The sequence below is a fragment of the Mytilus galloprovincialis genome, chromosome 7 (assembly GCF_965363235.1).
Source record: "Mytilus galloprovincialis chromosome 7, xbMytGall1.hap1.1, whole genome shotgun sequence".
In the NCBI taxonomy this organism is placed as follows: Eukaryota; Metazoa; Mollusca; class Bivalvia; order Mytilida; family Mytilidae; genus Mytilus; species Mytilus galloprovincialis.
This window is the reverse complement of record NC_134844.1, coordinates 74624744-74638580: the sequence shown is the minus strand read 5'-3', so window position 1 is coordinate 74638580 and position 13837 is coordinate 74624744. Positions and strand designations below refer to the sequence as shown.

The 13837-nt window shown below is 34.6% G+C and overlaps 1 long non-coding RNA gene across 1 annotated transcript; it reads right to left on the bottom strand.

Annotated features, from left to right (window-relative positions):
* Positions 1–485: 485 nt before the first annotated feature.
* Positions 486–12698, bottom strand: LOC143081951 (uncharacterized). Its single transcript, XR_012980175.1, has 3 exons — positions 12577–12698; positions 1151–1513; positions 486–624 (listed from the first exon to the last, which is right to left on the bottom strand). It is a non-coding gene; the product is annotated as an uncharacterized LOC143081951 (long non-coding RNA).
* Between the last annotated feature and the right edge of the window lie 1139 nt (positions 12699–13837).

The window sequence follows — 13837 nt, the reverse complement described above, 5'->3', positions numbered from 1 at the left end:
GAAATATCTGTGACCACTAATAAGTTTCAAAAGTCTTAACTGTAATTTCGACTTCTTTTCCTTCGATTGTGACATCCCTAAAGGAGACTTATCAGCGGGTGTATACTGGGTTGAAAGGGTGTCATGTTAGGAACATAAATTGTCGACTGGTCTAGATCACATGAGTTCATCCCAAATTGTGTTGGAGTGATGTCTATCAGTTTTTTAATTATTGTTTTTTGTAGTGCTTCGTATCTTTCAAACTGTTTTTAAAAAACAGTAAAATCATACCTTTTTTAACTAAGAACTCCTCATACGGTATTAGATTGTTATTACATTGGTGAGAATCTCCTGCATAGCATCTAAGAAGAGTGTGGCTGTCCTTGTTTGAAACTACATATGTGATGTTTGATGTCTGGATATACTGGCAACCAACCAGATACGGTATTCCATTGCTGATATCTTCTTGGATATCATACAGTTTTGAAAATCCCTCCGTTGAACGTTTGATACACCAGTGGATGTCCGTTGGTGGATCTCCTACACTGCCAGTACACAGGAGGACGAGTTTAGAATGCACACGAAATGGCAAAGAATCATTCTGACCGCTAACCAATTCTATTGGTTCTATTCTATCAGGCACAACTAAACAAAAAAACATTTAAAAATCCTGAACATCAAAGATAAGGCAATGCTAATAATTAAATATGATGATTGCAAATAAGACATCTACATTCAAATGTAATAAAAGTTAGAACATATAATGAATCGTTTTGCCTTCAGCAATGAGCAAAGTCGATACCACATAGAGCTATAAAAGCCCAATCATAACAAATGTCTAACAATTCAAACGTATGCATCGATTATAGATTGTAGGACGTTAATTTAGATAAGGTTTACTGTTAACAATTATATGTGTTGGATTTTAATTCACCTAGTTACTCGGAATGATAACACGTTTTTGTTCGAAAATAAGATTTGCATTAGTACTGAAAGGATCTCCAATATTTGTTCGATATGACACTCGTTTAAGACTGTTATAGATCATATAAATGAAAGACAAAATGGCGATCCGGGATGAAAAAATTATAAGTGTATAAAGTTCTTCTGTAATCTTAAAAGATTATTCACTTACATTAAAATTTGATTCTTAAAATTCGTACACACGTACCTTTTACCTCCAACTGCGCCAGTTCTGTTATATTTGATCCATCTGAGAGTTCTAAAATTCCTCTATATGTGCCAGTATCTTCACAGTTAACGTTGTCTTTGGATATATGCATATCCGTAACATTGGCACATACCCCACTCCATGTTTCTACACAGAATCGTTGTTGCATTTTACTATCTTTCCACATAATGCTGTTAAAATTTGTTTCAAAGATGTCAGCAAAAGTTGCTGAATTGTTTTTTTGAACAATCAATTTGTTGACTGTAACATCCGTTAATGTTTGGACGGATCGGAACTGGACGTACAGATAATCTTGACCATATATGATGTTTTTTGTAAAAAATAATTGCAAATCGGAGTATCCTAGAAAAAAAAGATACTTAACGTCAATTTAAGCTAGGTTCATACTGTCGATCAGATCAACGCAAGTCCCAATTGTCCAAATTTCTACGACCAAGCATAACAAAATTCTTGATCTGGCCTGTTTACGACTTATACCCGACTGCTATCCGACTGTAAACGAACTTAACTCGACCATTCACAACTGCTTGATGAATCCATCACGATTCCAACCCGACCACTAATTGAATACATTTTCGATGATTCCGACCAATTCACGATCTTTACTCGACTAACTAGACCAAATCAACTATACTCGATATCAGACTTATCTCTGCCAGACCAGATCGGCTTGATCGTATAGAGGTCGAAGTGATAGTCGGGCATTGGTCGGGTATGTACAATTTCAGTATTAAAACGTTGATTTTTTATATCACCCGCTGCGACTGAGGGCGTTTATAAACATTTGACTGTACGGTGACATATAGCTGTTAATTTCAGTGTCATATGGTCTTCTGTGGAGAGTTGTCTTATTGACAATTATACCACATCTTTTTATTTTCATACTACAAACATTTCTATACATACGGAAAATACAGACAGTAAAAAAAAAATAGCCTATCAAACAAGTAAAATGTATGGATGTTCATAAAAACTATTTGTGAAGGCCAAATTAGTCACCAGCTGTTCAATAAAGAATTTTAATGCACACTTACATTCATATTTGAAAAATCCTCTGGGGTCAAAATCTTCTTCCCACCCGGAGATTTTATTGGATTTCGTGTTCATAAATTTTAAGTTTTGGGTGGGTATGTTGGAGAAATTCGGCGTCCGATCACAGACAGTGATCTTTCGTTTGACGAAACCTGGAAAGAAGGTCGACGGCTAGCTCTAGCTGATCACCTACTAGCGCAAAAGATGTTCGTTAAGATGTAAAACTGTTCCCTGCGGATACTGTCTGTGTATAATTTCAACAAATTTAATGAAACCTTTTTTTTAGTTTTGAAAGCCTTTATACATATTATTATTACAAATTTCATTGTTAACAGCCTGAGTTTCCAGTTAATTTTAAATGTAATATGTTTTACATGTAGCTATAGTATTTGAACACTGCATGCACTTTCATTTATATATATTTGTTTCCACTTTTTTTTATTAGGTTGAAGCTAGTTTTGTTGCAGAATGGCAAATGTATGTTACTGGTTGAAACTATGAAAGTAAGACAGGTGAATTCAAAGAAGTTTTGGGTGGGTATGTTGGAGAAATTCGGCGTCCGATCACAGACAGTGATCTTTCGTTTGACGGAACCTGGAAAGAAGGTCGACGGCTAGCTCTAGCTGATCACCTACTAGCGCAGAATATGTTCGTTAAGATGTAAAACTGTCCCCTGCGGATACTGTCTGTGAACGGAAATACGACCTTCAAGGCTTGGACCAGTAGGTGGAGGCCGTGGAGCATTTTGTTCATACTCAGAGTGTACATACCATATCGTTGTAGCTGCAGTGCATGTAACCTGCATGTCATACAGGTGTAACAGTGTAGAAACGAGAAAAAGAAATGGAACTGGTGAATTTGTTATCAATTCAAAAGCTGCACATGGTAAGAGAGTTCAATTTTCTCTTTATTATACATTCTCTTTACACATTTTACTGGGTGGAAAAGGTGTATGGTTTCATGTGTGGAATAAATAAACCTGCCCCACACCTCTCTTTTTCTGACTTCAATTCCCCTCTATTATGGTCTGGGGTTGATGTGGTTTGAGGGTAAAAAGCTTTATTTTAAGGGGAAGTGCTGCCCAAATTTTGTATGAAGCTGGACTTGAATTTGGCCAAAAATGTATAATTTTTGCAATGAACACAAAGACATCTTTACATAAGGGGCTTTTTATTTTTGCATCCAAAAGGGGAGGATTATTTTGAAAAAACTTATTTGGTAGCAATTATATAACAATAAATAAAATAAGGATTGAAAAAGTAAACAAATGCAGTCACAATGATTCATTCATAAAAATAATGTTTTACAAACTCAAAATATTAGTTTTCTTTATTTTATAATCAGAATTTTCATATAAAGTAATCTTTTGCATGTGATTAGAGACCAAGTGGTCTGATACCTTACATATTAAATCATTTAAAAAGACCTAGAATGATGTGTAGAATGCCGGATAATGCATGAAGGCAAATAAAGAAGGGGAGGGCACCCACCCTCATTCCACCTTATAAGAAATAAATATGAGTATGTGATCTATAAGAAAAAAAAGTATACATGAATTCCCAATCATTTTATATAAATATAAATTGAAAAAAATCAATTGTATATTCCAAATAAAATTATGAACTCAAGTCTAAATGGTTTAAAGTTTATCTAATTAATCAAAACATGTGCAGACTGACATTTCATATCATTAACTATACCTAGTTTCCAATTGACTCTAGGCGATTCATTATGTATTTGAACTATGTCTCCAATTTGAATAGATTGTTTGTTTTTTCCTAAAGTTTTGTGAAATTCACGCAATGAAGTTAAGTATTCGGACTTCCATCTGGTCCAGAAGTGTTGTATTAATAAAGTTTGTCTTTGTGCACATTTGTTGAGTTCTATATAGGTTGGATCGTTGAACTCCTCTATGTCTATTTGCGGATATGGCAGCGTTGATATTCTTCTACCATACAAAAGATGAGCTGGGGTTAACGTCTCGCTATCTCTGATATCTGATGAAAAATATGTAATTGGCCTGTCATTTAAAATTCTTTCTATTTCTGTCACGACAGTCTGTAGAGTTTCCATACTAACTTGAGTTCGTCCAAGTGTCTTTTTCAAGCTTGTCTTTGTAAGCGCAATAAGTCTCTCCCAGAATCCACCATACCACGGTGCGCGTTTTGGTATGAATTTCCATTCTATTCCTCGTGTAGACAACGTTTCTTTTAGTGTTGCCGATTCACATAATCTTTTTAGTTCCTCTGCTCCTGCGATGAAAGTAGTTGCATTATCTGATATAAGTGTCTTAGGTATTGATTTGCGGCTTACGAAACGCCTAAAAGCTTGAACAAACGAATGTTCGGTTAGGTTCAGTACCACCTCTAGATGAACGGCTCTGGTAGAAGCACAGGTAAACAGGCATATATACGCTTTTGTTAAAATTCTATTTTCGTCTCTTACAAGTAATGCTCCTGTAAAGTCCACTCCTGTGACTGTAAAGGGGGGTGCTTCCTGTAATCTGATTTTCGGTAAAGGTGGTGGGTCTGGTGCAACGTACGATTGTCCATTCACTTTGCGGCAAATAACGCATTTGTGGAGTAATTTCTTTGCATACTGTCGAATAGTTGGTATCCAAAACGTTTGTCTACTATAGGTGACTGTAGCATTCATTCTACTATGCAGTAATTTTTCGTGTGCGTCCAATACAATTAGTCTAGTTAACGGATGATTTGCCGGTATAAGGTACGGAAATTTCGCTGATTCTGGTATTGGTGCGTTGTGTATTCTCCCGTTACATCTAATAAGACCGGTTTCGTCTAAGAAAAGTCCCAATTGTCGGACTCTGGGTACTTTATTTGTGTTTCTGTGTTGTGCTCCTCTCAGGTATGATATTTCATCTGTATACGTAGACTCTTGACAATCTAGAATCCAAGTATTTACTGCTGTTTGAATTCATTGACCTCCAGTGGTCCGCCTTTTCTGGAAATCCTATCCCGTCTACAGTTGCGTATAAAACGGATGACATACGCGGTAATACGTAATAACTTCATGTAAGATCCATAGTTCGAAATATCCAATATGTTTTTTATACTGCTTAGACTATTTTGGTGCGTCATATTCAAGTTGTCCAATTCCTCTTCATTTTCTCTGTCATCTACCAGTGACGTCAAAACGGTGTTTGTTGCACTATTTAGTTCTGGCCATTTTGTACTATCTGTTAACCAATGTGGTCCTTTCCGCCAAAGTATACTCTGGTCAAATTGTTCAATTGTAAGTCCTCTTGTAAGAAGATCTGCCGGGCTGTTATCAGTAGGGCAATACCGCCATTTGTATGGATGCTTCAATTCTGTTATTTTCTTCACTCGATTAGCTATAAAACGTTTCAAAGTCTTCGTAGATGTTAGCCAATGAAGAACGATTCTGCTATCTGACCAAAATACAATTTTTGGATAATTAAGTGTTGAATGAAGATGTGCAGCTAGTCGTGCGCCGATGATTGCTGCCATAAGTTCAAGTTATGGGAGGGTTAAGCATTTAACTGGTGCTACTCTGGTTTTCGCCATTACTAAAGTTGTTTCGTTTTCGTTACTCAAATAAGCTGAGCACTGCTCCGTACGCCTTTGGACTTGCGTCTGTAAATACATGAAGTACTAATTCTGTTGATGTTGATGGCTTGCTAAAATAATATCGAGGAATAGTGAATTGTATTGCCTTTTCCAAATCTTTGGTAAAATCTATCCACGTAGTCTTTAAATTATCTGGTATTAGTTCGTCCCAATCTAATCCACGTTTCCATAACTCTTGTATCAGGATTTTCGCTCTAATTGTAACCGGACTAAGTAAGCCTAGTGGATCATAAATCTTTGAAGAATATTTCAAAACTTCTCGTTTAGTAACATGTTGAAGTAGTTCTGGTGTAGGAATATCACGCTTAGGGTACAAAATCTCGTCGCTACGACTGTTCCACAACATTCCAAGTATTTTGGTATACTTATCCGTATCTAGGACGTTTTCTTCTTTAGCTAATTCTAGTAATTTAGCACTGTTTGAACTCCATGATCTTAAGTTGAATCCAGCTCAAGCCATCAAGCTTCTTGCTTCTTTGAAATACGTAAGTAAATCTTTCTCTTTGTTCATACTAGACAATATGTTATCAACGTAAATATCTCTTTCTAGAATTTTAGCTGTTTCACTGTTTCCGAATTGTTTCAAATGTTTCTGTATTGTGGCGTTGAGTATAAAGGGCGAAGACGTCGCTCTAAATAACACTGCTTTGAACCTATAAGTTTTCAGCTGACTTCCTGGATTTGTAGGGTCACTAAGCCATAAAAATCGGGTAACATCTCTATCTTCTTCGCTAAATCCAACATGTAAGAAAGCTTTCTCAATATCAGTACATGTAGCAAACTGGTTGGCTCTAAACTGTACTAGGAGTTTTGTCAAATCATTTAATTTTGGTGGTGTGTCCATAAGACAATCATTTAGACTTGGATGACTTGGTGGTTGACGACAACTGCAGTCGTATACTATTCGTATAGTATTCGTTGTGCTAGATTCCTTGTGTATAGGGTGGTGTGGGATGTGATGAATTTTCCCGCCTTTTTGTTCTTTTTCATCTACTGTCTCAACAAATCCTCTGCGTTCCTGTTCGGCGATTATATCTCCATACTTCTTTAGTAGTTCAGGATCTTGACTAAGTTTCTTAATAACGTTCTTTGTTCTTCTTCTTGTGACTGTATAGTTTGATGGTAGTTCGTCATGTTCCTGTTTCCATGGCAACTTTGCAAAGTATTTATTACCTCTGAGTTCAATCGAAGTGTCTTGATATGTTTCCAAAAAATCCGTATCGTCTTCGTCTGTTTCCTTTGAGTTAATACCAATAGATTCCAATCTCCAAAATGTTTCTATATCATGCTCTTCCGTTTTATGAGAAATAAGAATATTAAAAATGCTAGTACCCATCAATGAGTTATCCCTCTTGTCGCTTACTGGACCGGAAAGTAAAAAACCTAACTTTGACCTCACGGCGGTTGGACCATTCCCCCGTATGATCATATAATTCAGTCCTCTGTTGATGTGGCGAATATTGTTCTGTAAAGGTACGGCAATCATTGGTACAATTAGAACGTTTATCGGTATTTTCTGTCCTGCATCTGTTTCTACGGACACTGTCGATTTATCTAAATGTCTTACGTTTTTGTTTCTATCTCCAAATGATGATAACTGTAGATTTTCAGATCCCTCTGACTGTAAATTAAGTTTTCTTGCTAAAACTTCAGTCACAAATGATCTCTGTGCTCCCTCGTCAAAAAGTATATGGGTGTCTCTACATGAGTGGTCTGACCATACAGGTGCTACTGCAGTTTTTAAAAGAACATTTGTACGTACCTCGACTGACGATGAATATAAAATTGACGTGTCCTCCTCCTTCTGATTCGTGTCATTTACCAAATGTACAGATGTCTGAATAGCTTGTCCATTGTTACCATGAAAATTCATATGCTGTTGGCTGTAATTTGTATTTTGCACGCTTTGTCTACTTCTGTCATTATCGTAGTTCTTGTTGTTAAATTGGCGTACAGTACACATACTTGTGTGATGTCTTTTGTTGCAATTTCGGCATAAGTGTTTTGACTTACATTCATGTATACGATGTGTTCCAAGGCAGTTGAAACACAATTTCTCCCGTTTTACAATGTTCATGTGTGCTGCTGGATCCGATATGTTCGCGCAATGCGCTGGTGCGTGTACATCGCGGCAGAATACACAAGGTTTAGTGTCTAAATTCTGGCGTATATTTCTTGTATTTAGAGCTTGATTTTGGCGGGGTTTTGTTGATTTAGTTCCGGTAAAGAAAGATGATGTACTTGGTAAATTGTCCCGCATCAATTATGTTAATTTCATTGCAAATACTTTTCCGGAGGTCTCGTAATGACCAGTGTTCTGTTCCATGTTCACGGGCAAGTTTTTTTTTAATTTCTCTCGGTAATTTTTTCAAAAAAATTGGTACAAGTAATGTTCCATACGAGTCTTGTGACTGGCCCAAAGATTCCATTTGATCATAGAATTGTCTCAAACTAATAAGATGATTTCGTGGTGACGTAATGTCTAATAATGCTTGTATGTATGCTTGCGTGATTTTGTGTGTTTGTCCGAATCTTTCCTTTAATAGAATAATGGCGTCCGCATAGTTTGCATTGGTGAGCGCAAAACCAGCTATGGTGCGTAAAGCTTCATTTTGTAACTGCGCTTTGAGGTAATTAAATTTATGGACATCGGTCAATGAAGGGTTTAAATGTATGGCGCATTCATACGAATCCCAGAAATTTTGCCACTCTAATATATTCCCTGTGAATATTGGAAGTGAGAGTTTTGGTAAGTAGTGATTCTGACTGCTTGCGGATGTATACGAATTTATATTAGTACTCACTGGGTTACTAGCTTGAGAGAACGGATTTTGTGACGACTGCGTGCATGAGTTTTCTGTGAGGTTTGCTGAGACGAACTGTTGAGAGTCAACATTTAATATCTGGGATGAAGTTTCACTCTGACGTGTCTTTGGTGTGGTATGAGTATATCTAACAAAATTTCTAATGTGTCTGATTTTGGTTTCTAACGTTATGCAATACTCATCTGAATCTATAATTTCACTTTCAATATCTTCTGCTTCCGCTAGGTTGAGTATCTGCTCGTTCAAATTGTTCAGTATTTTTTGCTTCTGAAGAAGGTTTTCAAATGTTGCTGTCAATTCTTCTGGATCGAAATCTGTGTCTTGCTTCGCTGCATCTATCTTCCGAAAAAGTTTTGTAACAGCACTTCTGTTCCCGGATCTTATCGATTTGAGCTTGCTTAAATCCTTTGGTCACGGTACCATAAATGTGGAGGTTAAAAGTAGGATATTTTCGCTAATATAAACAAATACGTCTGTTCAGCCATAACTTTTAATAACAACTCAAAGAGCCACGGCGACGTCACTGAAGTCGCCAACGTCGCCAATGGTAATGTACAAAGATCTACAAACTTAGGAACGTCGTAATCCCGCGGTAATCTCGACAATTATATAGTTTTAGTAGTTTATTAGTATACATTACAACTTTGCATTACAAATAAATAAATTAAACTTTCAGGTTAATGCAGCATCATAATGTTCCCCATGAAAAGTTACGCCGAAAATTTGGGAAAGTATGAATAAGAAATAAGAGAGGCAAACTGATATCCAGAAAACAAAGATTTTAAAAGAAAAGAATTGCCACTAATAGTAATATGATATAATTGAATGAGAGCAAAATGTACTATTCAATATGGAAGGATTGACAATTTTAACTGAGAACAAAGTGAACTCTAATTATGCTATGACTATCAATCAGTACTTGACTGAATCAGAGGTCTGGAGTAAATTATTTACATATTTTTAAATATAACAGTTATATGTTTGCTTGATTATTGAGGCATTCAAAATAAAGAAAGTTGAAAAACCTTTGAACAAGTAATAATTTCATCATTTTTATGTTTTCCTGTTACCTATGAGTCGATAATTTAAAAAAAAAATATTTGGTGATTTTCGCTAACTTCTGAGTAATTTATTTTGCTCATTTAAGACCACAGTAATGCTAATATAAGCTGCATTACAATGTATCATCATATTTGTTTACATTTACATGGAAGCCATGTGTTGTTGCATTGAAATCATGGTATTTGATCTGCTATTGTCTGTTAGGTTGTAACTCTTGCACATCAGAACAATGCAAAAACTTGAATTTTCCAACTTCATGTCCTGTTGCCATTATGACCGTTGTTCATAGAAACCAAAATTTTTTTCATTTGATTGCCTTGTGAAACTTTATTATTCTGTGTTAGTTTAACAAAGGATATGACAACATATGTCACACTTTGATCACCGATGATGAAAGATATACAAAAAATTGCTGTTGATCACTGTTCGTTAGGGGTCACAAAAACGTTTTTCGGGCAAAAAATAGTCTGGTGACCCATATTTTTCTTTTTTTTCTTTTTAAAGCTCATTGTTATGACCATCTTGTGTCAAATTTAAAAAAAATATTCATTGGACCATTTTTTTGGAATTTTAAGAAAAATAGAAATTTTAACAAAATCTGTGTTTTTTTTGTGGAGCAGTGTTGATAAAATTGGAGCCGAAATCAATGGAAATGAATAAAACTGCAATTATTTGTGTTAGATTTACATTTAAAAAAATAATTTTGTAATAAAATGAAGAACAAACCTTTCAAAATACTTTCAAAGGCTTGAACAAAATCCAGAGTTTCTACATCAGGTATGTATTTATGCATACACGTGATGTACCAACTTTGGTGACCGTTACCATGGAAACGAGTCTGGTGACATATTTCTTTTAACTCAAATTTCATAAGACAAATTCAATGGGGAAAAAAAACATTGCTTTATCTGTAGGGATCCACCTTAATTATTAACAAATACAATGTTATATAACTCTTTGATAAGTATAGAACTAGAGTCGTCATAGACAATAATAGTGCATTGACTTTACATATCAACAATGCTTTGTTTGGTTAATGTCAAATTGCACCGTTTCAATCATGAAATAAGTTGAACTGCTTATTGACCATTAATAGTCTAATAAAATATGCTTGTCCCAGGGCAACTCATCAGTGCTTTTAAGAGCCCTATTAACATGCCAATGCTACGATTTGAATCTTGAATTAATAATGAAAGTTAATGTTTACCCTACTTTCATTTCGGCCAAATCACTTCTTTCACTTTCAAAAATTACTTTCCCCCCATGTTTTATTTTATTTCAATATATATGCAACTGATCAGGACTACTTGAATAGTAAAAATAAAAATAAAAAAACAACAGTAGACATATTACTAAGGAGGAAATACCCCATATACTAATTGGGAACTAAAAACCGCGAACAAAGGGAATTATTTGTGGTCTGAGGCATGTAAACCGAACTCCTACGTCGTTCAGGTCAAATTAAAACACCTGATCAGTGCAGATTAATTCATAGAAAGCGACTTGCTTGGTCAATAACTCCAATTAAAGTGTCAGAATTAAGAAACTGATTTTCTTAAATGTTTAGTTTAGAGAACGGACAATTTAATTAAATTGTAACTTCATTCACTTAATTTTCGTGGTGGGATTGTACATGGTAAATACCCATACATTATGGAGAGCAAAATAACATTCATCATCGCTTGTTATAAATTCATTTGTTCAATGGATATTTTTAAAGAACATACATCAATAATATGAAAATGTTTTGTTGTTAGAAATATATATCTCTGAACACGTACAGAAAAAAAGTGTGTTAATGCATGCGGAGGAATATCTCAATAACTTGCAATCTCCTATGCATAGTGTTTGGTCTACGCTCTTTCTCAAAGACCGTTATCTCTGCAACAGTAAAGATGAATAAAATTGAGAAGAATGGAAATGGGGAATGTGTCAAAGAGACAACAACCCGCCCAAATAAAAAAACAACAGCAGAGGGTCACCAACAGGTCTTCAATGTAGCGAGAAATTCCCGCACCCGGAGGCGTCCTTCAGCTGGCCCCTAAACAAATATATACTAGTCCAGTGATAATGAACGCCATACTAATTTCCAAATTGTACACAAGAAACTAAAATTAAAATAATGCAAGACTAACAAAGGCCAGAGGCTCCTGACTTGGGACAGGCGCAAAAATGCGGCGGGGTTAAACATGTTTGTGAGATCTCAACCCTCCCCCTATACCTCTAACCAATGTAGTAAAGTAAACGCATAACAATACGCACATTAAAATTCAGTTCAAGAGAAAAGCCTACTAAAATCAAATCTATCAGAAAAAAATAATTATTATAGAAGAGTGTCCACCATGCACTTCACTATAATTAAAATAGTAGAATAGAATGCTATACAAATGGATGAAAATTGTATATACAACATTGTACAAGCAACTGTAATATATTAATATAATATATATTATAGGTAGTGACGGGGGTACCATCATGGCGAATAATGGTGACATTTTTTGCCGATGACGTCCATAGTTATTTTTGGTTCATGACGATAAAATATACATTTTCATTTAGACGATTAAACAAATCGACTGGTTTTGATGATTCTCGGTAAAATTGTAACCAGTTTGACCTTAACGGTGTCAAAAAAAAATACTATTTGATACATGACGGTATTTTACATTAAATGAATTTATTTAGCAATTTATCGCGACACTATTGTGTATTCTGGACTATTTCGTTTTGTATGTTGAAATCTAATACTGATATCGCATTTATGTTTTTGTTATATTTGAGAACTTTATATTATATCTTTTGTGTTAGAAAACAGAAAAAGAAATCTAATGTGTCTTTGTTTTTCAATCTGAGTGTGTTCCAAATAGTAACTTACCTTGTCCAAATAAAATAATCCACATAAATGCAAAACAACAGTTTATATTTTTCGCCATGATTCTTTGTAACCTATATTTTCTTACAAATAAAATACACATAAGTTTGTATGAATCATGTCATATTCAGAAAATGGTATTTAACAAAGTTTGATCGATCATTCGCTAGTTTAAAGAGCAGACAGCATTGCTGTTTACGTTTTCAATTTATGCCAACATCTATCTATATTTATATATTAAGTAACAATTAAAACGAAAATTCAGGTGACATAATTATTTTGACAATCAATAAATTGGTCAACCATAATTAGAAATGATGAAATAGAAAAACCAAAATACTTTCAAAATCAATTCCACTTATGCCATTATATTAAACATAAAACACACAACAATCAAACAAAAATGTGTTACAACTGCAGGTAAAAAGTGTAAAGAAATAAGAAACAAGTAATTAGATATGCATGTACAAAAAATAGATAAATTGAAAGTAAACAAGTCATTCAATGCATGTACATATATGTGTTATCCCAGTGCGTCAATCAGTTGATATGTTTCTAAAATATCATACAATTATAGCTTGTGTTTAAGGTCGATACTATACAAATTCAGCCTTCGAATGAGGTCGATACAAAGATATATTAACCAGAAAGAAGTATGTTGACTGAGGACGAAGTGCGAGATCGATATACTTCTTTGGATAGATATATCCTGTATTGACTCATACAAAGGCTATATTTGTTATATTAATAATTTCCGACCATATTTGTATCAAAATCGTCATTTGATTTTGTAGGAGTTTTATAGATATCATGTTGTCTCCTTGACAATAAAAAAATGTTAGTTGTTATTTCATTTTTGTTTGTTTGTTTGACATCTTATGTATTTGAAATTTTTTTTCGTCAAATAATCGATCAAAAAGTAAAAACACAAAAATACTGAACTCCGAGGAAAATTCAAAAAGGAAAATCAAAAATCAAAAGGCAATTCGTTTAACAATATCCAGAAATTCATTAAATGACGTCACAAAGTATATCGGATTTAAGATATTCTAAAATTAACCGTGCAATATGCTTTTTCCTATCCTCCGTTTCTCTCTACCTTTCAAAATATAGTTAAACATATGACTATTCCTAAACGAATAAAATTTATTAAAATATACGAATTAATAATGTAAGGACAAATTGTCCAAAAAGAAGTACATTGACTGAGGACGAAGTCCGAGGTTGATATACTTCTTTGGGCAATATATTCTGTATTGAACTC